Raw genomic sequence first — 24,616 nt, 5'->3', positions numbered from 1 at the left:
AGGTTTTATAGAGAGAAGTTTACCTACAGCTAGTCTCAGAAAACTGTCTTTTTATCTCTAGGGAAGCCTGGATCGTCTGCCCTTAACTCTTAACCAAGATAAGTACAATGGCAGTTGTTCGATTGAAACTCCAAAACTCCCTTGGGTGACCCCAAAGCTACAGGGCTGGTTTGTTTACTGATGATTTTCAACTAACACAATGGGTTACACAGCTTGGATGACTGTGTGACCAGAGGGCCATAAAAGGTGTTCTAGAAACTTCTGTCTCGAGCTCTTCTAAAGCCAAAATTATTTGCACAGACTTGATGATTGAATAAGAGATGTATATCTGCGTTTGAATAAGAACCATGTAAAGGTTGCATCTGAAAGTCTCATGGATCCCCAAATGCCTGTCTGAACTCTTTGTTTTGATGTACCATCCCCTTTGACTTTAAATAATGGTCTTAAATGAGTATACTCTGTGGAATCTTATGAGTCTTTTCAAATAGCCAAAATTAAGAAATATTTCCAGAGATACCCCACACAAACCTGTTAGTTTTATATTCTATGATGCAGTGTTCATATAGAAGGGCACGTCAAATATTTATTTTCTCTGATTTAGCCACTTTTCAAGATAATGAATTTGTTCCCTCAGCAGATAACCAATTATACATCTATATATATACACACACACACATACACATATACATATATATTAAACTTGTTGGTTTAAACATATTAAATAAGTGTAGATCAATTTCAATATTTACTTTTATTAAGTCTGAAATTGCCCCATTTATCCCCATAGTCTTAGAGAGATTCTATGCTCTCTGGTATGCCAAGATGACAAAGTCATCTTTTGCATTTCCCGCCCCTGACTTGGTGTGTTTGTAAGAGTTCTCCAGAGAAACAGAATATACTATTATATAGTATATTATAAAGGCTAAGAATTTATAAAGGTTAAGAAGTCCCATGATGGCCGGGCGCGGTGGCTCAAGCCTGTAATCCCAGCACTTTGGGAGGCCGAGATGGGCAGATCACGAGGTCAGGAGATCGAGACCACCCTGGCTAACCCGGTGAAACCCCGTCTCTACTAAAAAAATACAAAAAACTAGCTGGGTGAGGTGGCGGGCGCCTATAGTCCCAGCTACTCGGAAGGCTGAGGCAGGAGAATGGCGTAAACCCGGGAGGTGGAGCTTGCAGTGAGCTGAGATCCCGCCACTGCACTCCAGGCTGGGCGACAGAGTGAGACTCCGTCTCAAAAAAAAAAAAAAAAGAAAAAAAAAAAAGTCCCGTGATAGGCCATCTGCAAGTTGGAGAACAAGTGAAGCTGGAAGACTGGCCCAGTTCAAGTCCAGAAGCCTCAGAACCAAGAAAACTGATTCTGTAGCTTTCAGTCCGAGGCCAAAAGTCCACTGTCCAAGTGTAAGTCCTGGAGTTCAAAGGCCAGGGAACTTCGAGTTCTTACCTCCAAAATGCCAGGAAAAGAAGGGGACCCTGGCTCTGGAAAAAAGAGCAGGAATTCATCCTTCCTCTGCCTTTCTGTTCTGTGTGGGCCCCCAGTTTATTGAATGTTGCCCATCCACCTTGAAGGTGATCTTTGCCACTCAGTCCACTTACTCACACACGCCAGATTCCTTCAGAAACACCATCACAGACACACTGAGAAATAATGCTTTACTAGCTAGATCTAGGTATCCGTTGACCCAGTCAAGTCGACATGTAAAATTAACCATCACACATGGTATCAGCTATTATTGCAGAAGCACAATCTGGATGCTAGGGATGCTCATTGCTACTGGGTTAGTCATTGTCTCCAAGGCTTTTCAGTGAACAAAACTAATAAATAGATAAATATTTTAAAAATATTTTTGAGGTTGTACTTAAATTTTGAGTCAGGACTGTAGGGCATTTGCTTAACCTCTCTTATATGTTTTCTCCAGATTGAATATATAAGACACTCTAATGGATATTTAAGAAGATTTATATTAAAAGGGGAGAAGTTACAAAGGTTTGGATTTAGAAGAACCACAAAAGTTAGTACAATAACACAGAGCTTGTTCCTGGTGAGCTATTTTCAACTCCAAGGACAAATAAATGAGAATGGGGACATAGTCACTGGAACCTAGAAGGATAAAGTGTTGTATAGAGTCAGTCACCTTGTTAGAAAACAAGAGCATGGTCAAGGGACCCAGCCAGTCTATGGGAAACTTGCAGAGAGTGAGCCAGAGAAATTAGTACTTACTCTGATCTTACTCTCATCCCTCCTTCTGATCTCTTTTTAGGGCTTTGCACTGGATAAATTCAAATAAAATCAGATGGAGTAGGAACCCTGCTGATGTAGTCTACAGAAGAGAGAGAGGACAAATCTAGAGATACAAGTGGAAGAGATCTGTACTATCAACTCTATTTGATCCTCAGAATTTACCCGTGTCCTTTATATTAGTCTGTTCTCACACTGTTAATGAAGACATACCCAAGACTGGGTAATTTATAAAGCAAGGAGGTTTAATTGACTTAGTTCAGCATGGCTGGAGAGGCCTCAGGAAATTTCCAATCATAGTGGAAGGGGAAGCTAACACATCCTTCTTCACATGGCGGCAGGAAGGGGAAGAATGAGAGCCAAGTGAAGGGGGAAGCCCCTTATAAAACCATAAGATCTCATGAGAACTTACTAACTACCATGAGAATAGCATGGGGAAAACTGCCCCCATGATTCTATATCCTCCCACTGGGTCCCTCCCATGACATTTGAAGAGTATGGGAACTACAGTTCAAGATGAAATTTGGGTGGGGATACAACCAAACCACATCATCCTTCTACCATGTGAAAAGTTTACATCTCCAACACAGAGGATGCACAAAATCCCATCACATGTTCTACCATGGAGTCATAACAGTTTGGACATACAACCTACCATACAGACATACCTGAGAATTGCTTCTTTCTATAACACTTTTTATTCTCCTTTACCCTATGCCAATACTTTCTCTGAGTGGGGTACTTTACCTTGTAGGATAAATTCAAACTTCTTTCCTACAATTATTGAGTTCTTGTTTCTGTATTTATTTGGTTGAATAGCCTTCTATTGGACAACACTATTGAGGAAATGAGTACTCAGAGATGCCTCAGCAGCATCACTGGATCCCAAAAGGATTCTTCTTTCCTCCCATTTCATAACTGTAGGCCAATTCCTTTTCATGGTAATTTAAATCAATTACCATGCTCAGTGCAGTGACTGACATCCTTCTTGGGCTTCTGTTATTTCTTTTTATTTTTAAGAGCTCAAATGAAGAAGATATTTCACTAAAATTATTATTATTTTCTCTAGAAGAAACTTTCTTCCATTGGGTACTAGGATTTCCAAACCTATGAACTTCAAGTTCATAGGAATAGGAACTCTGTTGATAAAATCCAGACAGATCAGCCTCCAGGGTTAGAGAGTAGAGTAGGAAAAAAATGGATAATTGATCTAAATGTAAAACTAAAAGTATCTGGTAAAAGTCATGTTATATGCATTGTTTTATAATCTGTTTTTTATACTTACTATATTTGTCAATAACTATTCATCAAAGGCGATTATTTCAGTTGCTAAAAGGTATTCCATGACATAAATATGCCACAAACAGTGTACTCAATTAGTAAATATTTAATCACTTTTTCTTCTGTTAGTTTTCTGCTATTGAAAAATTTGTGTGGAAATCTGCACAACAAATTATTTGCATGAGTTTGTAGCTATGTCTTGAATAGGTTTGTAAAAATACAATTGATATTCCAAACAGCATGCACATTTTTAGTGCTTGGGGGATATTTTATAAAGTGCTCTCTAGAAAAATGGTACCACCCACACTACCTCTAACAATACTTTTTTTACACTGTAGCCAATATTGGAAGCACAAGTAAATCTTGATTAAAAGTGTGGGCTCTGATTTCAGATTTCCTGACGTCAAAATCTGACTCCACTACTTATTAGATATATGACTTAACCTGTCTCAGCCTCAATGTTCTATAAATGGAGATGGTAGTTATGGTATCTACTTATAGATTTTCTAGAAATATTAAACAGGATACTGAGTGTTTAAAATAGTGTCTGACATAGAGAAAGCACTCAATAAATGTCAGCTAAATAACAGTGGGTATTATAACCTTAAAAATACAAAATTTTCAATTTCATAAGTACAAAAGTTTATCATTGTTTTAACTTGAACTTCTTAAAATAATCAACTTAATTTTTAAAATTTCCTTACTAATTATTTAGGTTTATGCTTTGTACATACTATTTACATATTGGTGGTGTTTATTTTAATTATCAAGGAAGACATCTCCACATTAGAGATGGTTTATGTATTATATACTTTAAAAATTATTCTCAAGCTATCAATTGGATTTTAATTGTGTTTATAATGATTTTAACATATAAACATTTTCATATTATGGGTTGTTGATTCTGTCATTTTTTAATGATTTCTGACTTTGTCATCATTCTTGACCTTTCACAACCCAAAATTACGTAAATAATCTTCATAATCTTCTAGTACCTAGACCATTTCATTTTTTGTACCTATATTTTTAATATATCTGCAGCTTGCTTAGATGTAAGTTTTGAAGTAAACAATCTAAATATCATTTCCCCAAAATAACGAAGGCCTACACTAAGGTACATTTTGTGTAATATATGATCATATTGCTGACTAAAATAGCATTTTTATTGTATATGAAATTGTATATGTAAATATAGGTATAACTTAGGACTTCCTATTGTTGCAACAATATGCCTGTAGCTTTCTAATATATAATATATAATAAGGCAAAAATATAGAATAAGATAAAAATATATAAGGTAAAATATATATAATAATATATATTTTATATATTATTGTTTATATAATAAGGTAAACATTCCTTTTAACTCTTATTTTTAACAATGTAATTAATTATTTTATAAAACAATATATTTTAGGTCGGCCATAACCCTTTTAAGTTTCTGGGAATCAATTTCTTAAAATTTAACAAATATTTTAAAGATAATAAAATAAAAATAGTAGACTTTATTGGATGTATTAAAGGTAAACATTATTTATACAAATTCATTTTCTTTTGTTTGTAAATGTATATTTTATGTTTGTATAAACTGGATCACAATTTTAAATATGCTTCATACTATAGGTCACAATCCAGAAAGATTTAAAGCCATTGCTATAATATAAATGCCTCCAAATAATAGTAAAATCATTTTTTTAGGTTTCAATCAGTCCCCCTACCAAGATTTTTCTACTGGGATTTTCGTTGGCTTGATATTAAGCATCACCATCTTTACTTTCCATTTTAAAAGGCAATTTTGTCCAAAGTAGTCTGCAGACTTAATCCATTCCTGTGACATTTTAGTATTTTTCAATGTGTTAAAGAAATCTAATTTGGAACTAATATGGATTTGTCTTCTGTAATTTTTTTTCTCTGCATCTCTCTGAATTGTATTCAGTATTTGGTAAAGTAACACTGAAATTGAATTTACAGCTTACTTTTGTATCAAGAAACACCTATCACATTGGCATGTGGGTGAGAGCCATTTCCCGTGTCAAATGGGTGAGTATCATAATCTACCCTGATACATTTTGTCTCCTAGAGTTTAAAAAGCAACTGGAATATCACTGAACTAAACACAGAAATACAGAATAACATTTTGTCCAAGCTAAGAATTTGAAGGAGTATGGTTTTTATATGTTGCCTGACTTTTATAGAAATTTGTGATAGGAAAGCAACAATGATATTAAAATCTGTTATAAAGTAAAATGAGCATTTATAAATTGCCTAAGAGTTAAATATATATATATGTGTGTGTGTGTGTGTGTGTACGTGTGTATGTATGTGTGTACATATATGTGTGTGTGTTTCTGTGTGTGTTTTATATATATATATGTATATATAGTATATCATTCTTGATAGTACTCCTGCCAACATCAAAGCTTCAGAGCAGCTGTATTAGCCAGAGTTCTCCAGAGGGACAGAACTAATAGGAGATATATATATGTAAAGGGGAATTTATTAAGTAGTATTAACTCACACACAGCGTCCTACAATAGGCCAACTGCAAGCTGAGGAGCAAGGAAGGCAGTCTGAGTCAAAAACTGAAGAACTTGGAGTCTGATATTCGAGGGCAGGAAGCCCTCAGGAGAAAGATGTAGACTGGGAGACTGGGCAATTTACAGAAGAAAGAGGTTTAATGGACTTACAGTTCCACCTGGCTGGGGAAGTCTCACAATCATGGTAGAAGGCAAGGGGAAGTAAGTCATGTCTTATGTGGGTGGCAGCAGGCAAAGACAGAGAGCTTGTTCAGGAAAACTCCCACTTTTAAAACCATCAGCTCTCATGCGACTTATTCACTATCACGAGGATGCCATGGGAAAGACCCACCCCCATGAATCAATTACCTCCCACCACTTTCTTCCCACAACACCTGGAAATTGTGGGAGATATAATTCAGGATGAGATTTGCATGGGGACACAGCCAAACCATATCAGCAGCATTTAAGATGTGACCAGGACCGTGCTATGAGCTCTACATGCATTATCTTATTTAAATCCATTCCATGAGGTTTAAATCTTCATTGTACAAAGGATGTAACTGACACATATGAGTTTAAAAACTTACCCAAGGACACAAAGCTGGTACTAACACATCCAATACTGGATGTTGGAGTTGCTGATTCTAAGCACTATACATGCTGTCCAGTGAGCAGAAAAGAGGTGCTTTGAGTCCAGAATTCCTTATGGTGCTCAATGTTCTCATTGGGTAAAGTGGATCCTGACTCTTTCCCACCCTGACAGCCTCATTTTGCAGCAGTTGCCCCAGCTCTCTTCACTCTAGGCATAATGGTTTTTGCTCTTTGATTTTGAATTCATATTCTTATTCATATCACCTTTGGAGAGAATAAATGATTCATTTAATTGGACTTCATATGCAGAACAAAGCAAGATAAGTTGAATGTTTTCATTTTTCAGTTTGGTGGAAAAAAATAAGCTTTTAGTAAAATCAACTTAAGAAGCAGCTTGAATTGCAAGATAATACCGCTTCTATAAGTAATTGCTTATATGGTAGTCCTATTCATAGCGGAAGAGCTATGATTTATGAACATTTTTATTTAAAGTATAATCTTGGATTTATTCCAAATAATTGTCATCTTTGAAATGTTGTCAACCTGGGCTAGCCACAGGGATGCCAGAATTAAAGTATTATATCAGCTCACCACATGGTCCGCCCATTGGGCTCAAGTACATTTTTATCCGTCTCTCTTTTATCACATATTTCCTTACTTCACATTTATATTTAATCCATTGACTTCCGTGATTTCTTTTATACCAGAGAACATGTAAAACACAGGAGAAAATGAGTAGACATATTCACTTAGCAGGGGCTTTCTTCTCAGCTCTCTTTCTCTCTTTCTTGCTGAAACTCCATTAGGCAAAAGTGCCCCCGGTATTAATCTAAGATGATTAGCTGTGAAGTGGAACATAAAGGCAAGCCTGAGGTGGAGTCATCTGAGGGTGGGAAGTTACTTTAGAGCAAAGGGATCAAGAAGAACCTGACTTTAAGAGGCAAACTTTCCAATAGTACTAGGAGCTGGAAGTAATGTTAGCTACAGCTGCAAACCAAATGGGAGTCTATATACATACGCACACACACATACACACACATATACATTTATACACATGTGTATATTCACCAGTGTGGAGATTATAACTAGCCTTCCATTAGCAGTGCATATAGCCCAGAGAGCAATGTCAGTATATTTCAGTTTAGCGTTTTTTCCCCTTTCTCTTTGCTATTTTTAAAAACTGTTTTAATCTCCCAACCTCTTTTCTCCTATTCCCTTCCCCATCTTATTTCTATTCCATACCATTAATGTAGGTTAGAAGCAGCATTGCTTATCAAATATACCAGGTGTTCTCCTAAATAATCTGTCCTCCCTTACAATTATATTAGACTGTGAGACTAGTTCCAGTCAATACTAATTTATCAGAAATTACTTGTTTCACTTCTAGGCTAAATGCTTAACCGGTAGTGTGCTACCTCCCTGGGGAGAAGGCAACATTATATCATGTAGGGAATCTGGATCCCTGAGTCACCAGGTGGAATAACAGCTTCAACGACTGACACCAGACTTCCCACGAATAGTTATCGAAAGTTGTGTATTAATCTACTGAGATTCTGAGGTTAATTTGTTCCTATAGCATAATCGATTTATACATTAAGATATATTTTATACCAATGTATACAGTGGTACTTACTATAAATGTACCAATTAAGTGGAAAGAAAACGCAGGCTATGCATTAGGAGACCAGGATTTTGCTGCTATTCCTTCTGCATTTCTTCAAATAATATGCATGGAGTGGCTACAGTATTTTAATAATAGTTTCAGATACACCCTGGGAAAGGTGAACAGGTCAGATAATAACCCCCACGAAAGGATCAGAGAAAAAGAAGTAAACAAATAAATAAGTCAAGTAATTCAGAGTTGGTAAGTGCTGTAACAGCAATGCCATTATTACATGAGAGGGGTGACTGAGGAGACTATTTAGTCAAGAAACCCTTCCTTACCTTGAAATTAGAACAGGAATGAAATAAAGGAGCTACTCTAAGTTTTACAAAGAGAAGTCTTTGATTATAAATATTGTACTGCTTTAAGGAATAGAAAGAAGTCCAAGGTGATTGAACATCAAAGCCTAGTGAACCTGGGGAGACTGGTACTAGATGAGTCCAGAGAGCAATGTGCAGTGTCTTGAGTCCATGATAAGGATTTGCAATTTTATTCTAAATTCTATGAGGAAATATTAGAGAAATTTAAATAGGAAAATGCCTTAATCCCATTTACATTTTCATAAGCTCATTCTGGGCATGGTGCAGAGAATGGATATATTTTTAATGCAGAACTGACCAGACTCACTAATAAATTAGATGTGCAAGGTGAACAAACAAAGAAACCAAAAATAACTCCTCTATTCAGACCTGCACCATTGAGTGTGTGGTGTACTTTTTGCTAAAATGGAGAAGACTGGGAGAAGAATTTGCTTTTTGATGGGATTTGTGATGCTGATTGGACATCCAAGTGGCATCATGTAATAGGAAATTAGAAAAAAATACCAGATCACAGTGTAAAAGTTATAGTAAAAATAAAATTTGGAAATCTATTCATAAAAAGTTTATTTAGTGTCATTGAATTGAGTAAGGTCACTTAGAGAGAGAGCTTAAACAGATAAGAGGAGTGGTCTGAGAATACACTTCTGAGATCGTCCAGCATCTGGCAATTCAGATTCAGAATTATTCAATCTCTCACTCCTCCTCAAAGCAGATTGTTCTAAGCAGCTAAAAACTTTGTCTTGAGGGTTCCTATAAGGAATGATTCTAGTGAAAATTTGAGGTATGCTGGTAAGCTGTTGGGAGACACAAAATCAGTAAGAGAATACTTTTGGAAAATCCATAAACCACACTCTTTAGGTGGTTGTTTACTCTGTATATCTGCAGTCCTAATCTAATTATGCACTAGTCACCAAACACAGATCATCCTCATCAAATGGCTTGGCACAGGCATAGTACTGAGAATACAATAAATTTGGAATAAACTTTTACCCTGTGTCCATTTTCTCACTGCTATAAACACCCAAGAGTGAGTAATTTATAAAGGAAAAAGGTTTAATTGACTCACAGTTCCACATGGCTGGGAGGTCTCAGAAAACATACAATAATGGCAGAAGGCAAAAGGGAAGCAAGGGACCTTCTTCACATGGTGGCAGGAGAGAGAAGTGCAAGCAGGGGAAATGCCAGACGCTTACAAAACCACTGGATCTTGTGAGAACTCACTCACTATCATGAAAATAGCATGGGGAAAACTACCCCTATGATTCAGTCACCTCCCACCACGTCACTCACTCAACACCTGCAGATTACAAGTCAAGATGAGATTTGGGTGGGACACAAAGCACAACCATATCACCCTCCCACAAATCTTCATTGGGTTTCCATGAATAGCCCACTGGCAAAATACTCACATTGTTAGTCAAAGAAGTAATAAGAGGGCCACAGAAATGAGTAACATCCTAAGAGTGATCTGACCTAGTTTGTTATATGGCTTGGGGACATCACTCAAATTTTCAGAGTGTGTTTGAAGCAAGTGCTTTGAAATGACCAGTAGCAGAAGTTCCAGTCGACATCTTTGTGGCCTAGACTCACAGGCAAACCACATCCGTAGCTCACCAGGTAACATAGGTATGGTTTTTATAGACATCAGGGACAGGGGCAGAAGATATCTCAATGAAATAATGATGTTCAGCTCTTGAAAAACTCCTAATCAATTCCAGAATGTCAACCACAGCTTCTTTCTACAGCACAGAAAATACTGTATTCAGAGAAACTAGAGGAAGATGTGAAATAAAATGCCTGTAACAATCTTAATTAGCAACTCCTGAAAGATCTTAATGAAAAGCAATTGTCTGAAGAGGAGAAAAATTATTCACTCAATTTGTGCTGGTAATGTCCTACACATCACTAGTAACTCTTGTGGATATAGTTAGCAAAAGTCAGCTAATAGGATGGACATGCATTGTTTGATTCATCATGAGCTATCTTAGTGCCACAGAATGAGTGCCACTTCCATGAACTGTTGTGAGAGATAGTGTTGCTATTATAAATTTGAGGAGGAATTTAAGAGAGGCAGAAAGTGAAAGAGTACAAAGGAAGCAATGAATCTCTATCTTAGGTGAAGCCTTAGCTCCAGTACTTCAGGAGTCCTCAGACCCACAAGAAATTTACAATGGTGGTATTCATTGCTGCTTCTTCAAAGCTTCTCTCAACCCAAACTTGAAGCAATGCATGTCTAATTTACTTATTAACTTTCCATGAGCTCTATCATATCCTTTTTTATTTTCCAGTTAAACATCTACCCCTGGCAATCTCTATTCCTTTTTGTTTTTCTAGCATGAAGTAAAGTGAAACATTGGATGATTTTAAGTACAGCCAAGTGTATATTATTAGATGTGGGATATTTGAAAAGGCAAGGTGATACCCAGGCTTATCCTGAGAAATATGGTATATCCAGTCTCCTATCTCACATATATATTTGACCTTTTACTAAATTTTGGCTGTTTTCTTTCCTTCTTTTCTTTCTTTCTTTCTTTCTTTCTTTCTTTCTTTCTTTCTTTCTTTCTTTCTTTCTTTCTTTCTCTTTCTTTCTTTTCTTTCTTTTCCTTCCTTCCTTCCTTCCTTCCTTCCTTCCTTCCTTCCTTCTCTTCCCTTCCCTTCTCCTTCCTTCCTTCCTTTTGTCTTTCTTTCTCCCTTTCTTTCTTTTTCTTTCCTCTTTTTTTCTCCTTCCTTCCTTCCTCCCTCCCTCCCTCACTTCCTTTCTTCCTTCCTTCCTTCCTTCCTTCCTTCCTGCCTTCCTTCCTTCCTCTCTATCTTGCTTTCTTGCTTTGCTTTGCTTTGCTTTTTCCTCCTTCTTTTTTTTTTTTTTTTTTTTTTTTTTTTTTGATATAAGGTCTTGCTCTGTAGCCCAGGCTGGAGTGCAATGGCATGATCATGGCTCACGGCAGCTTTGTCCTCTCAGGTTCAAGCAATCCTCCCACCTCAGCCTCCTTAGTACCTGGGACTATAAACACAGGCCACCATGCCCGGCTAATTTTTTTATTTTTATTTTTTGTGGAGCTGGGATTTTGCCATGTTGCCCAGGCTGCCTGCATTTTCATATATAAAACACCCTCAACTATTCAATTAATTTATTAAATATTTTACTGAACATGTGTGCTGTATCAGGGATCCCCTTTTGATATACTAGGTATGGAGTAGTCAGCAAGACAGACATATTCTACTCCCTCAGACAATGCATAGTCTAATGTGCAAGCAGACGTTATATTAAAAAATTGCAATGCAATTTGACAGCAGTTACAGTGCACAGAATGATTCTGGAGCTTATGATAGCTACCCTCAGAAATATCAGACACTCATGGTCTATTTTAATGTGTAGAAGACCTCTGGGAAAACTAATCCCAGACCCTCTCTTGAATTCTGAGTCACCCTAAGATATTTCCTGACTTTCAGATAAATTAGTATGATTAATCTTTTTCTTCAAGACAATCTACTTAGGCATTTCCCTGATGGGCCTAACACTTGCGCTCTTTGTTCCATTCATGTAAATCCTCAAAGCATAACCTCAGCCATAGTAAAAACAAAAAAACAAAACAAAAAAACCATAGCCTAGAAATGTCTACTAAATCAGGGATGTAGTAGTTTCAACACAAGTGTCAAACTATACTTTGTTGAGAAAGATTCTGAAATCACATTTGAGATCAGAAAGCAAAAGGACCCATGACAATATCTGACCTGAAAATAAGAAGGGGAGGCATCACTCCTATTTGTCATTCCTGTGCCAGCTGTAGCACATCCTCTGTGGCGAGACTGAGAACTCCGCTACAAGGCTGTGAGTTTCCTGAGAGCTAAATATTGTCCTATTCATTTCTGGCACTTATTTAGAGGCTAATAATTGTACATGAGAGAAAAATTTTATACAGACTCCCTCCACTGAGAATTATCACTAGGAAAATTCTTTGTGATTAAAATCCATCCCACATTTTTTGAATAAATGGAAGAGGAATTGTTGGGAATTTTCTTAGAAAATGAGACATATCACCCCCCTCTTCATTACCAAATGATCAAATGGTGCCTTTCTAGTTTATATGATGTCTTTAGTTGCACTGATATTTTGATACTATTATCTTCTAAATTTATACTCCACCCAGAAAAGATGGCAGTGCTAAATACTAGAAAATTAAAGTATACCAAATTGACAAGATATGACAAACATGTAATAAAAGGGGGACATTTTTTCTTCTACTTTTTTGATGACATGGTCTCAACAGCCCAAGTACTTATAGGATAAAAATTCATGGAGTAAAGAGAAATAAGAAACAATATATACACTAGTACTCTAATAAACCATGTGCAGCTCATTATAAACTGCCCAAATTCTTTTTTTTTTTTTTTTTTTTTGAGACAGAGTCTAGCTCTGTCACCCAGGCTGGTATGCAGTGGTGCGATCTCAGCTCACTGCAACCTCCGCCTCCCAGGTTCAAGTGATTCTCCTGCCTCAGCCTCCCGAGTAGCTGGGACTACAGGCACGTGCCACTGCGCCTGGCTAGTTTTTGTGTTTTTAGTAGAGATGGGGTTTCGCCATATTGGCCAAGCTGATCTCGAACTCCTGACCTCAAGTGATCCACCTGCCTCAACCTCTCAAAGTGCTGGAATGTCAGGCGTGAACCACCATGCCCAACCAACCCCCTCAAATTCTTATACTCCCCTCTGAAATAAAAATATTTTATTGGTATGAGCATACGATCACTGAATTTTTCACCTGAACAAATTGTTGTGATGTTTGTTCTAATAAGATTTTACTTTGTTTCTTAAGGAAAAGGCATTTTTTCAGTTTTCTCTTTGCCAGCACATTTTCTGGGTCTTTCTTCCCCAGTGCACTGTTTGTTCTGAGCACCTTGTCATTTCCCATGCTTATTTGGCACTTCCCTGAGTGCTTATAAAAAGCCTTTCAAATAATCATCCAACCAGATTAAAATTCTAGAAATGAATACAATTTGTACTTTTGTTCGAGTAGGGTGGGCAATATTTAAAGAAAATTATTAATACTGGTTATACCACTTACAACTGACTCATGGTGAAAAATGTTTCTTAGTTTATTACCTTCATCTGAACAGCAAATCTATGTAGAAAATCTGATCAAAGAACACTCTTTAATAATGCATCATCTCTCACTATTGACATTTTTAAGTTGTGTTGACTTTTACAACACTGATTGTAAGGTAGGAGAAGCCTAACATTCGTAAGTGGACTGATATTTAAAATATATATTCTCCACTTGAGTATGTGGAAAGTCATTTGAATGGTGTCTGAGGTCACCAAATATATGTTTTTAAAAATCTCTGCCAATGGTTTATGGAATAAATGTGGATCAGTATGGATGGTATTTGTCTCTGTGCATTTTCTTCTCATCTGGTAGAAAAATAAGACATACCTCCTGCTGTGTATTAGGACTGCACTTCAGCTGTTGGGTATCCAGTGGGTTGATCATGAAAGGACTGATTTGTGAGTGGTGAGTTTTTTGATTTCAACACTAGCAAAGGTGTTTCAAGAGTGTTGTCTCCTCAGTCGGTATTCTAATGACCTTTCAACACTGAATTGAGATAAAGCAATGGATGCTACTAATAGAATTTGCTGCAGGGAAACCCATGGTGAATTGCTGACTTTACCATGAACTCCAGTGCTATGTGACACTGAAACAAAGCTACAGTAAAGGAAGCAAAAGTGAGAAGAAGATAAAGAGAAGGTACAATTATGTTAAAAATCTGAATATTCAGAAGCTTGTGTAAAACATTGTATAATTTAGCATTCAACAATTTTGTTTGTTAAATATGCAGCCAGGCAGCTGTCTTCTTAGGTTAAATAAGAAGCGCTATAGCAATGCACATGTTTTTATCCTGCTTTGTAATACTTAGGATGGTATTATACATTATAATAAACAAAATGCAGGAATGTCACAGTTGGCTAAATTCCTATCAATTATGAACTTAATTTTTATACACATTTAATGCTTATCTCAGTTCAGACTTTGCTATACTGAGAAATTTTCTTTTAAAGAAAAATGGTTTATACAGTTCACTTCCTGCCATAATCAAGGTCTTTCTAACCTGATATCTGAAGGTTATGCTTCAGTGAATAATTCAGTAGGTTAGTGAAACTCTGGCAGCAAAGAAAGTGCTAATCTTAGATGGAAGCTGTGAGGGATATTAAGAAACAATTGCAAAAAGTGACATATTTAATAGAGAAAGATTACGCTGTGCTACATCTACTTAATTTGAATTGAATAAATTTTGCCAGTATTTGATGAGATGCAGACTAGAAATTATGTGAAACTTCATAGTGTCACTGAAGTCTAAGAGAGAGAATAAAGGCCTGGAAAATATTTTATTGTGATTTTGAAAAAATCCCATTCAAGGAAATTCTGAAGAAACTGAAAAAGAATTCACTCCAGAACTTTATTAATTTGAAATAAAAATAAGGGACAGTAGAAGGTGATTTACCAAAAAATAAATAAGGTATAATAAGGTGTGGACCTAAAAGGAAATAGTCATGTGAGTTTTAAAAATGGATTTTCTTCTGGACTGTAACTGAGTGAGGCAGGCTTCCTCCTCCATTTTTCAAAGGAGATTTAGTTGATTTTGTTAAGATAAGTCTAAAATTATGAGTACTTGTAAGTGTGAAAAATGATGGGGGCAGTTTAGGGCCTTGATCACTAACTAGATCCTCAGATGAGCCTGTCTCTGATATTTACGGTTATCTTTTGCAGTGTGTTCACCTGACATAATTTCTACAAAAGAAAACAAATATTTCAAATGCATAACCTAGCACTACTTAGTTTAGGAACTTTACAATGTCAAATTTATTAACATATTAACTTGAATGATATTTAATTGTGAGGAAGATGTCTAGTATAAAATATCACAGGATCCATTCTCTCTACCGAGAATCTGTCCCATGAAAAGTACAAGTCCACATCAAATAATCTGGGAAAATATATATACTTTATCTCTTTCTTGGATACTCACAATATAATTTGACATATTAAAAATTCTAAAATGTCCTGAAGTAAATTAAAAGGTTAAAATATATGTAATAACCAAAATAACTGCTTAATCTCAAATTTTCCTAACTTATTTGACTTCCAAAGTTGATCCCCACTGCAGATAATATCTACTCACATTCCGCAGAATATATTTTTGCAAATTGCTTCTTACATTGCTTTACTTATTATCTTATATTTTATATATACTACATCCTTCAGTCACCAAAGTTTCTTCTGTCTTTTGCCCACATAGGGACACGGATTTCAGTCTTTTAAAGTTAGTGGCCTTTTAAAAGTGGAAAGAATTGTGGCCTTGCTATCCATCATCACATCACAGGTTCTGCTACTGTGCTTCCTGAAATAATTTCTATACATTGCAGGGGCATTAGCTTTCTCATCTAAAGTTGAGTATAGTGGCATCACATTGCTAAAGTGATGTAAAGATGAAATAAGTTACCTTACATAAAAAGTTTAGAACAGTACCTCTAGATGGTAGCCTTTTAGTGTGTGTGGCAGGAAATTATTATGATAATTATTAAAGGAAACCTAAAGCCAGACCAACTAATTAGACCATTATCAATAGGCATTTGCCTACTATAATAATACCCCAACAACTTTGAAGCACTTTAGCATAGAAGGGAGCCTCAGAAAACAAGTCCACTGGGTTTCTGATCACTTTCCTGCTTAGCCTTATGGCAGATTGAGAAATAAAACCTTGCCCATTTAATTACTGTGGCAGATGCTGTCAGTTTCCCTGCTTGCACCCTGCAGACCTTACTGATTCAGTGTACTCCTGCCAACTTGCAGTTGCCAGCCAGCTGTGTATGGGCTAAGTATGCCTGAGGGACTTTTTATCTAGCCACTTCGTCCATGTGCAGCAGGCTGGAAGTGCTGGGGGAATCTGTATCACCCCCAGGATCCTTCAAGAAATTACCCTTGAGAGTTGGGTATAAATCCCCCAGTTCACTTGCCCTTAGGTAGGATAATTCTGAGATAAGGACTTTTCTCAGAATTTCCTTGAGGAATTAAGCTCCGTTCCTTCTTCCCTTGTGGCGTCCCTGTACTTTCCAAACAAACTACTGAGCTTGAAACTTTTTCTCAAAGTCTGCTTCTGGGAGAAACCAGCCTAAGACAATTGCAGCTCATTAGAGGGGGCGGGAGAAAGCCTGTATAGATTGGCATGCACATACACGAGTTTCCTCAGGGGTGCTATCGTCTTCATCAAGCTACTTTTAAAGTCCAGGCTGTGAACTGCAATTGTATGAGTTCCACTTGCCTTCATCACCTTGTCCTAAAAATCTTAAAGGTTTATTTTTTGGCAACATTATGAAAATATTTTAAAAAATGAACTAGATGAAAACTGAATCCACACTATATATAAAAGAGACACTACTAATATGACTGACACTTGAGTTTCAAATCATCTTATATCTCTGGATTCCACGCTGAAACATTTCAAAGTCCTTATCAAACGTCCTGAAATGTTCAGGGAAGAATGTGAATTCTCATCGTCACCTTTGCCTCTGGGACCATGCTACTAGGCATGCCTCTTTTACTTAAACATAATTTCCACTCACACTAATTGGCAGTAAGTGTAACTGACTTTACTGAAAACTGGGGAGGTTGGAAAGCCAGAAGTAGTTTGTATAGTAACAGAAAGGACAGCCATTCTTCTGCCACAAAGCATTAGCCAATCCATTGTCAAAATATTATCTGGCCACTATATTCTATGCATTGTAAAACATTCTCTCCACTATAGTAGATTCTACCCTGGCCTTACCTTAAATCCATCCCCTGAAGCAAGCTGTGTCTCATGCTTCAACCCATCTTTATCTCTCCTCTCTTTACTCCCCCTCTTTGAAAAACAAATTACTTGTTGCTTGGACCCTCAGAGTTTCATTATCTCCCCTAAAAGCAATGCAAGGTGTTTTCTTCTCGGGTTAAGAAAAATGATGGTGCCATTTCGTTCCATAGACATATACCATTTACCTTGCACTTGCTGTGTACTCTTTTTCATCTAAATAGATTAGTAACTGCCACATTATTGTTTTTTTGCAATTATTTACTTCTTCTCACCATGTCAGAGTAAATGGATGCAGTTACATTATGGCATTCAACACAAAATTATGAGATAGGTGAATATTATTTAATTAGTTATAAACTTAGTTTATCTGTAGGAGAAGCAACACAACTATAATATTAAATTCAAAATTTTAAAGAAATTGTGTGAAAAGAGACTAAGGAATTCTGATTCAAATTAAAGCTGATATAAATAGAAATATTATAAAGAATGGGCAGGTGGGGTGATTCACTCCTGTAATCCCAGCACTTCGGGAAGCCAAAGCAGGAGCATCACTTGAGTTCATGAGTGTGGGCAACTTGGTGAAACCCCATCTCTAATAAACATACAGCAAAATAGCCAGATGTGGTAGTGTGCACCTGTAGTCCTAGTTACTCAGGAGGCTGAGTTGAGAGGATCACTTAAGCCTGGGAGGTGGAGGCTGTAGTGAGTCAAGATTGCACCACTCTACTCCAGCCTGGGTGATGGAGCAAGGCCCTGTGTCAAAGTCATATATATAGCAAGAAAGAGTATAAATATATATATATATGTGTATATATACACATACACACACACACATACATACATTAAGAAGTCAGTAATGTAGATGGCCAACAGAAATGACAAGAATTATGAAGATGGTATTTGATGGATTGAATGAAACTTTTGAAATATTTCTCTAGGGTAAGGGTGAAGTATTTAATTTAAAAAATGTCTCGGGGAACGTTTATTACAATCCAGGGCCTGTTTTATTTATCTCAAACTTTTATAAATTTCTTGAAAATATATGCTCCTGCCAGTTGGACTGTTAAGTTTCTTTTATCAGAGCTGATATACTAATTTCAACTAATTGTGACTCTCCATTTCACTAACTGTTCAAAGTTTAATAGTGACTCTATTGGAGAAATTTCTAATGCCCTAGTTATTTCTTTTTTTATTTAATACTTCATATATATGTGCACACACATAGATTGGTAAGTAGGTAGGCAGGTAGGTAGCTGGTTAGGTAGGTAGGTAGGTAGGTAGATAAACAGGCAGACATATAGGCAGGCGGACAGACAGAAGACAGACAGACTGACTGACATAGATGATAGATAGATAGATAGATAGATAGATAGATAGATAGATAGATAGATAGATAGATAGAGTTAGATAGAGACAGAGTGACACCTTCAGCTTCAGTACTGTTTTGGTGCATCGTCTTCAACATTCCCACTTTCAAAATGCATCTTCTATGCTCTTCGACAGTAAGTCAGCTTCTGTAGACTACTGTAAATTTGAAACTAAGATCATAACAAATCTGAGGCTAAGCACTTCATCAAAGAGGCATTCTTTTTACCTTTTCCTTAGTTTTTTAATCCAAGATTCTTATTTCCTGACCCCCAAATTTCAGAAATCATGACTAAAACTGACCTTTCATGACACTATACTGGAATTTTATTATTTAATGGTTTTTGGATAGTTTGTCAGTTATACTTAGACTGGTTACAAAATTTAGGAGACGACAGGGTGAAGGTTCAAGCAACCCTTCTGAATGCCTCTGAACATTAGCAGAGTTATTCATTTATTCAACGAATATGCATCAAACATTCTGCTAAGATTGACATAGATAAAAGCAAAATGAATCTTAGTGTAGAACAAAATTGAATATTGTTTTTTATCTGTCTATCTTTGGAGTGAATGCAGTAAGACGTTAGCATTTATACTAAATATATAAATATTTATCTTATATTGACTCAATAGGCCACAGCCCAACTTCAAACTTGGCCATCTATATAATGTATTTCAAAGAAGAGACTAAAATAGTTAAGCAAATGTCATCTGTGTTTTTGTCTTTGCAGAACATTTTATACTATTTTTTCCAAAATATAATTTATATGTTACCTAACTCTATCTTTACAACAAACAGATCAACTGGGAAGATTTTGTCTTTGCACCCAATTCATCAATGAGTTATGAGAAGAAGCTTGCAGCCCTGAAGAATGACACACATGCTTATTTCTAAATCTTCATCCCAGTCTCTCCCACCTTGGTTACAAGTCCCATCTCCTAGTTGGCCACGGACAAGTCTTACAATAAGGAAGTAGTAGCTACAGAAACAGTTGTTAAATTATAAATCTCAACCATTCACCCATTACCTTAAAGCAACCTGCATTGCTCAGGACCCCTGTGGTGAGATCTGTGCCCTGACTTGTGTAACTGTTAAATTACTCAGCTCATATTACCTGTCTCTCAATAGTTCTTATTGATACAAACACAAACAGAAGAATAACCCATCAGCTTTTGTCCAAAATATGTGATTCAGTGGCTTTGTTTAGACACCTCACAGAAAGGACATTTGTCTTCTAAGATACCAGCCTTTCCACTTCTGCCCTAAATCCTATAATTTTCACTTACCTTCTATTTCATTTCCTCTCCATTCATCCATCTCCTCATTCCTGCCTTCGAGCATAGCCAGAACATTTACTATTAAAAGAAAAAAATATCAAAAAATTCAACACTGCAGCTTCCAATAGTATGTATTTATTTTTCCTCCCATTATATTTTTTAAAGTTGAACTTTTCACAACCTGTCTTTAGATAAACTTTAAGTAATGTATGCTCTATGTACTTGATTATATATAAAATTTGAAGTGCATTCAATGGTACTCAGTGAAAAGTACCTCTTCCTTCCTGGCTTCCATCAGAAGTCCAGCTCCCTTTCCCAGATGCAATCGTTTTTATTACTGTATGTTCTTCCAGACAGCCTAAGCATATTTAAGCATATATGTTTATATCCTGCTTATAGAATTGATTATATACAATGCACACTGTTCCATGTGTTAATTTTTCCACCTGACAGTATATCTTGGAGGCTGGAGAATATCAGTACATATGAGACATCCCAGCTCTATTTTTGTTGTTTCTTTCACATGTTGGCTTGCTTGTTTGTTTTCATAGCTGCCCAGTAGGCATGGCATGGGGATGCCATAATTTATTTACCTCTTGAGCACTCAGGTGTCTCAAATATTTGATATTATAATAATACCCTAATGGTTCTTCTCTATACATGTCATTGCTCACCTGAGCATATATATGTGAGATAAATTTCTAGGCATAAAACTGCTTGTTTGAAAACAGAACACACAAAGCTTCTTTCTAATCTTTTCTTTCAGTGTGTTACTGAATGACTCTATGCTCCAGCCAAATAAATGACTCACTAATCCTCACTACCCTCTATTTCCATGCCTTTCTGCTAACATTCATTTTGTGCCCTTCTTTTCAAATGCCCTTGCTGCCACCACCACCTCCATAAACTCAAGTTTCCCTCTTTTCAGTTAACCAAAATCTTTCTCCTTCATGAATCATTCTCTAGTTATTCACTCCATGAGGACATAGCTGTTTCTTAACATCTCCAACGCATCGTATCTATAATAAACTCTTATGACACTTACTGGTCTCAATTTGGTAATGTCATTATTCGTATTAAAACTTAAATTCCTCCTAGGTGCTTTGAGGACAGACTATATCTTTTGCTCGGTTTGTTTGATTGCTCCATACTTGCACTTAGCACAGGCTGGACATTTATTAGATTCTTAATAAGAATTTGTTGCAACAGTGTAGTGTTAGATAAATGAATACAAATGAATGAGTGAATGAATGAAATCTAAGTTTTGCCGAAGACCACACTGAATTCAGTCATAGAGGACTGTGTTCATTCTGTGGGACTTTTCTCTTTGTATCTACTTGACATTTTTTGTCTTTGAAACTTTTTTTTAAATAAAATCTTATGGTACTTCAGAAAGTGCAATAAATTGTAGCACTTTGAAATTCAGTGCTGCCCATATACATTTGGCACACAAATGAAGATGTTGCTAAGACAATGTTATTCTACTCTGCTTATATAGAGAGGATCTAGAAATTAATTCAGATGTAGTCATTGGGAACACGGGCATTGTCATGGAATGCCTTATCTTCATCACAGCTTGAGGAAGTTTTGCCTTTTTTGTATTCCCTCTACTGTTTTCTCTTAGAGTCCAGATTCCCCGGAGTTTGGAAAAACAAACAAATAAACAAAAACCTAGTCTTCATGTAAAGCGGAATGCATGACCTCTGACTGGTTCTGGGAGAGATACACGACTGAGAGAATTGCTATCATAGGTGATATTAATGTTTACTCCCCCCACTGTACAGATAATGGAATTGGAGATCTTGTGTGATAAAGCTCTGTCTTTCTTAATAGGGCAGCCTATAAAAACCATTTTCTCTGAATCCCAGGGTTGGGTAAACTGTGAGATAATTATTATAAATACTGGAATTAAAAAAAAAAATCAGACATTCTCAAACTGTAGGAAAAAACTATTTAAAATGCTGATTACAGGGTATTGTGGTGTAGAATAAAGATCAATGAATTAGAAATTACCAAAAAAGAGCCTTAGTCTTAAATCTGTCTCTATGTCAGATTGTCCAGGTCCTTTTCTTCCCTGTCCTCCATCTTCTCATTGAATAAATAACGATTTAGACTAGAAAATTTGAAGGTCCATTTAAGTGCTAATGATCTATTTAGGAGAGAGAGCTCTGGAGATAGAAAACCTGCCTCCTAGATATAGTTCCACTATTTCGTGCTAAGTGAGTCTTGGCAAGTTATTTAAGTCTCTCAGCCTCCATTGCCTTATTTTTTTTTTTTATTTGAGACTAATGATGCCTTCTTTACAGAGTTATTGTGGGTTCAAATGAAACAAAGTTAAGAAAAAAAAGGTGTAAATTTAGAGTCATTCCACACAGATAGTAATGATTATAATAGTATTGTTATTTTTAAAAAAAAAATATGTTAATAGAGACAATTCTCATTCTCATTGCACAGTGATTTTTAGGTAGACTATGTGGTGAAGAAACCTGGTGTGCAACACATTGGTTTCCATAATCTAAGCTCTATTTTGTGCATAAGCATTAAAACTTTGGGAAAGTGACATTATATCTTTTAGGCATAGCTTTCACGATCTCCAGGAAACAAACAAAAAAATGTGTTCCTTAGAGAAAGGAATAAATGCCAATATAAAAGTGCCAAATACTATTCAGAAATATTTTTAAATAAATACCAATAAATAATATGAAGAAATGCTTAAACATAACTAAACTTCATGTATTTCTAATATCTGTAATAGCAATAGGTAAAATTTTACATTTGACTTTCAGATATTTTTGTAAGGACTATATACGTTGACTCAATTAATACTGAAATCAGGTATATATCTTTTTAATTTTACAGGTGACTTGAATTGAGAAAAAGTTTAAATAATTTGTTCAATGTCACATTAGTAATTTAGCCATCATTTCAGCTGGCATTTTCAGTTCATAATCAGAGATGACAAATATAAACTGCCTAGCTTACAATAGGTGTTGAATAACAACAACAACAACAACAAAATGTAATTATAATAGTTACTCCAGGCTCTGATATCTGAAACAGTTACAAAGAGGAAATTTAATACTGAAACTTTTTATTAATCTCATCTTTTTAAACAGGGAGAGAGAAGGAGAGATACTGTGAGATGGGAAGTCAGCATGTAGCAGAAGGAAGAGTTGAGTAAAACATATGTGAAAGTTCATTACGAGGTTTGTCCCCATAAGGTAAATGAAAGGGCCATTCCTTTGGTCTTATCAATTCTGAGACAGATGAACGCTGATGGCAACAGAAATGTTGCAGCCAGTAACAATAATACCAGTAGTGGAATCGGTATCAGAACACTTAGCATTAGTACATAAAAGATGTTACTGAGCATCCAAATTATAAGGAAAAGTGCATTACCCAGTTAGTTTACTTTTTTCTTTATTTGTATGTCTTAAAAAGATTGCACCAAAATTGATGAAAAAAATACGTAAAGAAATGCTTATAATTAAGCACATGCACCTTCCCTTGAAAACAGCAGTAGTATGATGTTATCTTGTCATGTATTTCTTTATGAAGGTTGGCATTATTTGTTTTTTATATAATTTATTTTATTTGGTTATAGAATGTAACATTTTCATAATTAGTGACATTTATCCCTATTCTAATGAGGAACTAAATGAAAAGCCTAAAACTGTCAAACATTATCATTGCAATAATGGTATCAATGGGAAGTAATTGGAAATTTTGAGAAACTTTAACTTGCCTTGAATTCTCAGAATCTAAAGGCAATGATATCAAGGATTTTAGCAACAGGAATTGGTTAAATACCTACATTAGAAAAGAGGGTGTTTCGTTGAGCATAATGCATTTACTTTTCATATACAGAATGTTATTTTATTTTTCATAAAGGCAGGCTGCTTGAAATGTGGCAAAAGTCACTGTAAGAATGTTTGTATAGAAATAGAGGACTACAGGCACAGACAACCATGGAGAACGGAAGGAGAATAGTTTTCTTAAAACTCAAAGACCCTGAGTTCATTCACATATGATCAAATGTAATTAAGAGGCCTAAACAGTTTGCCAAAGCCAAGAGATCCAGACTTTCCTTTGCTTTATTGCTTGTTTTATGAAATGTCTTTGGTATAAGCACGGTAATTTACAAACACACCTTGTTTGTACATGTATCAGTAGATGATAAGTGGTATTATCAGAGATATCACCATTGTATTTAGCCTTGAACATTAGGATTGTGTTCCTTCGGAAGAGAGTGAGAGATGTTGTCTACCAAGTGTTAGATTCCGTGCTTGTTAACTCAGAACTGCACACTAAACTAGCTCTTGAAATTTTGCTACCCCAGGATTTAAGACAGTTCCTGCAAGTCCTTTGTTTTAAATTCAGTCTGTACTTAAGTAGGGAAGAACATCTCTGCCTTACATTGTCTGCAGAGTGTAAAGTCACTGGTTTCCAGGACGACACTTGAAACAAGAGTCACAGGAAACATTTTGTCCTCTTTAAAAAAGCAGGAAAGGAGA

The sequence above is a fragment of the Macaca mulatta genome, chromosome 8, assembly GCF_049350105.2.
Source record: "Macaca mulatta isolate MMU2019108-1 chromosome 8, T2T-MMU8v2.0, whole genome shotgun sequence".
Classification (NCBI taxonomy): Eukaryota; Metazoa; Chordata; class Mammalia; order Primates; family Cercopithecidae; genus Macaca; species Macaca mulatta.
The sequence above is the reverse complement of the archived record's forward strand: the minus strand, read 5'-3'. Positions refer to the sequence as shown.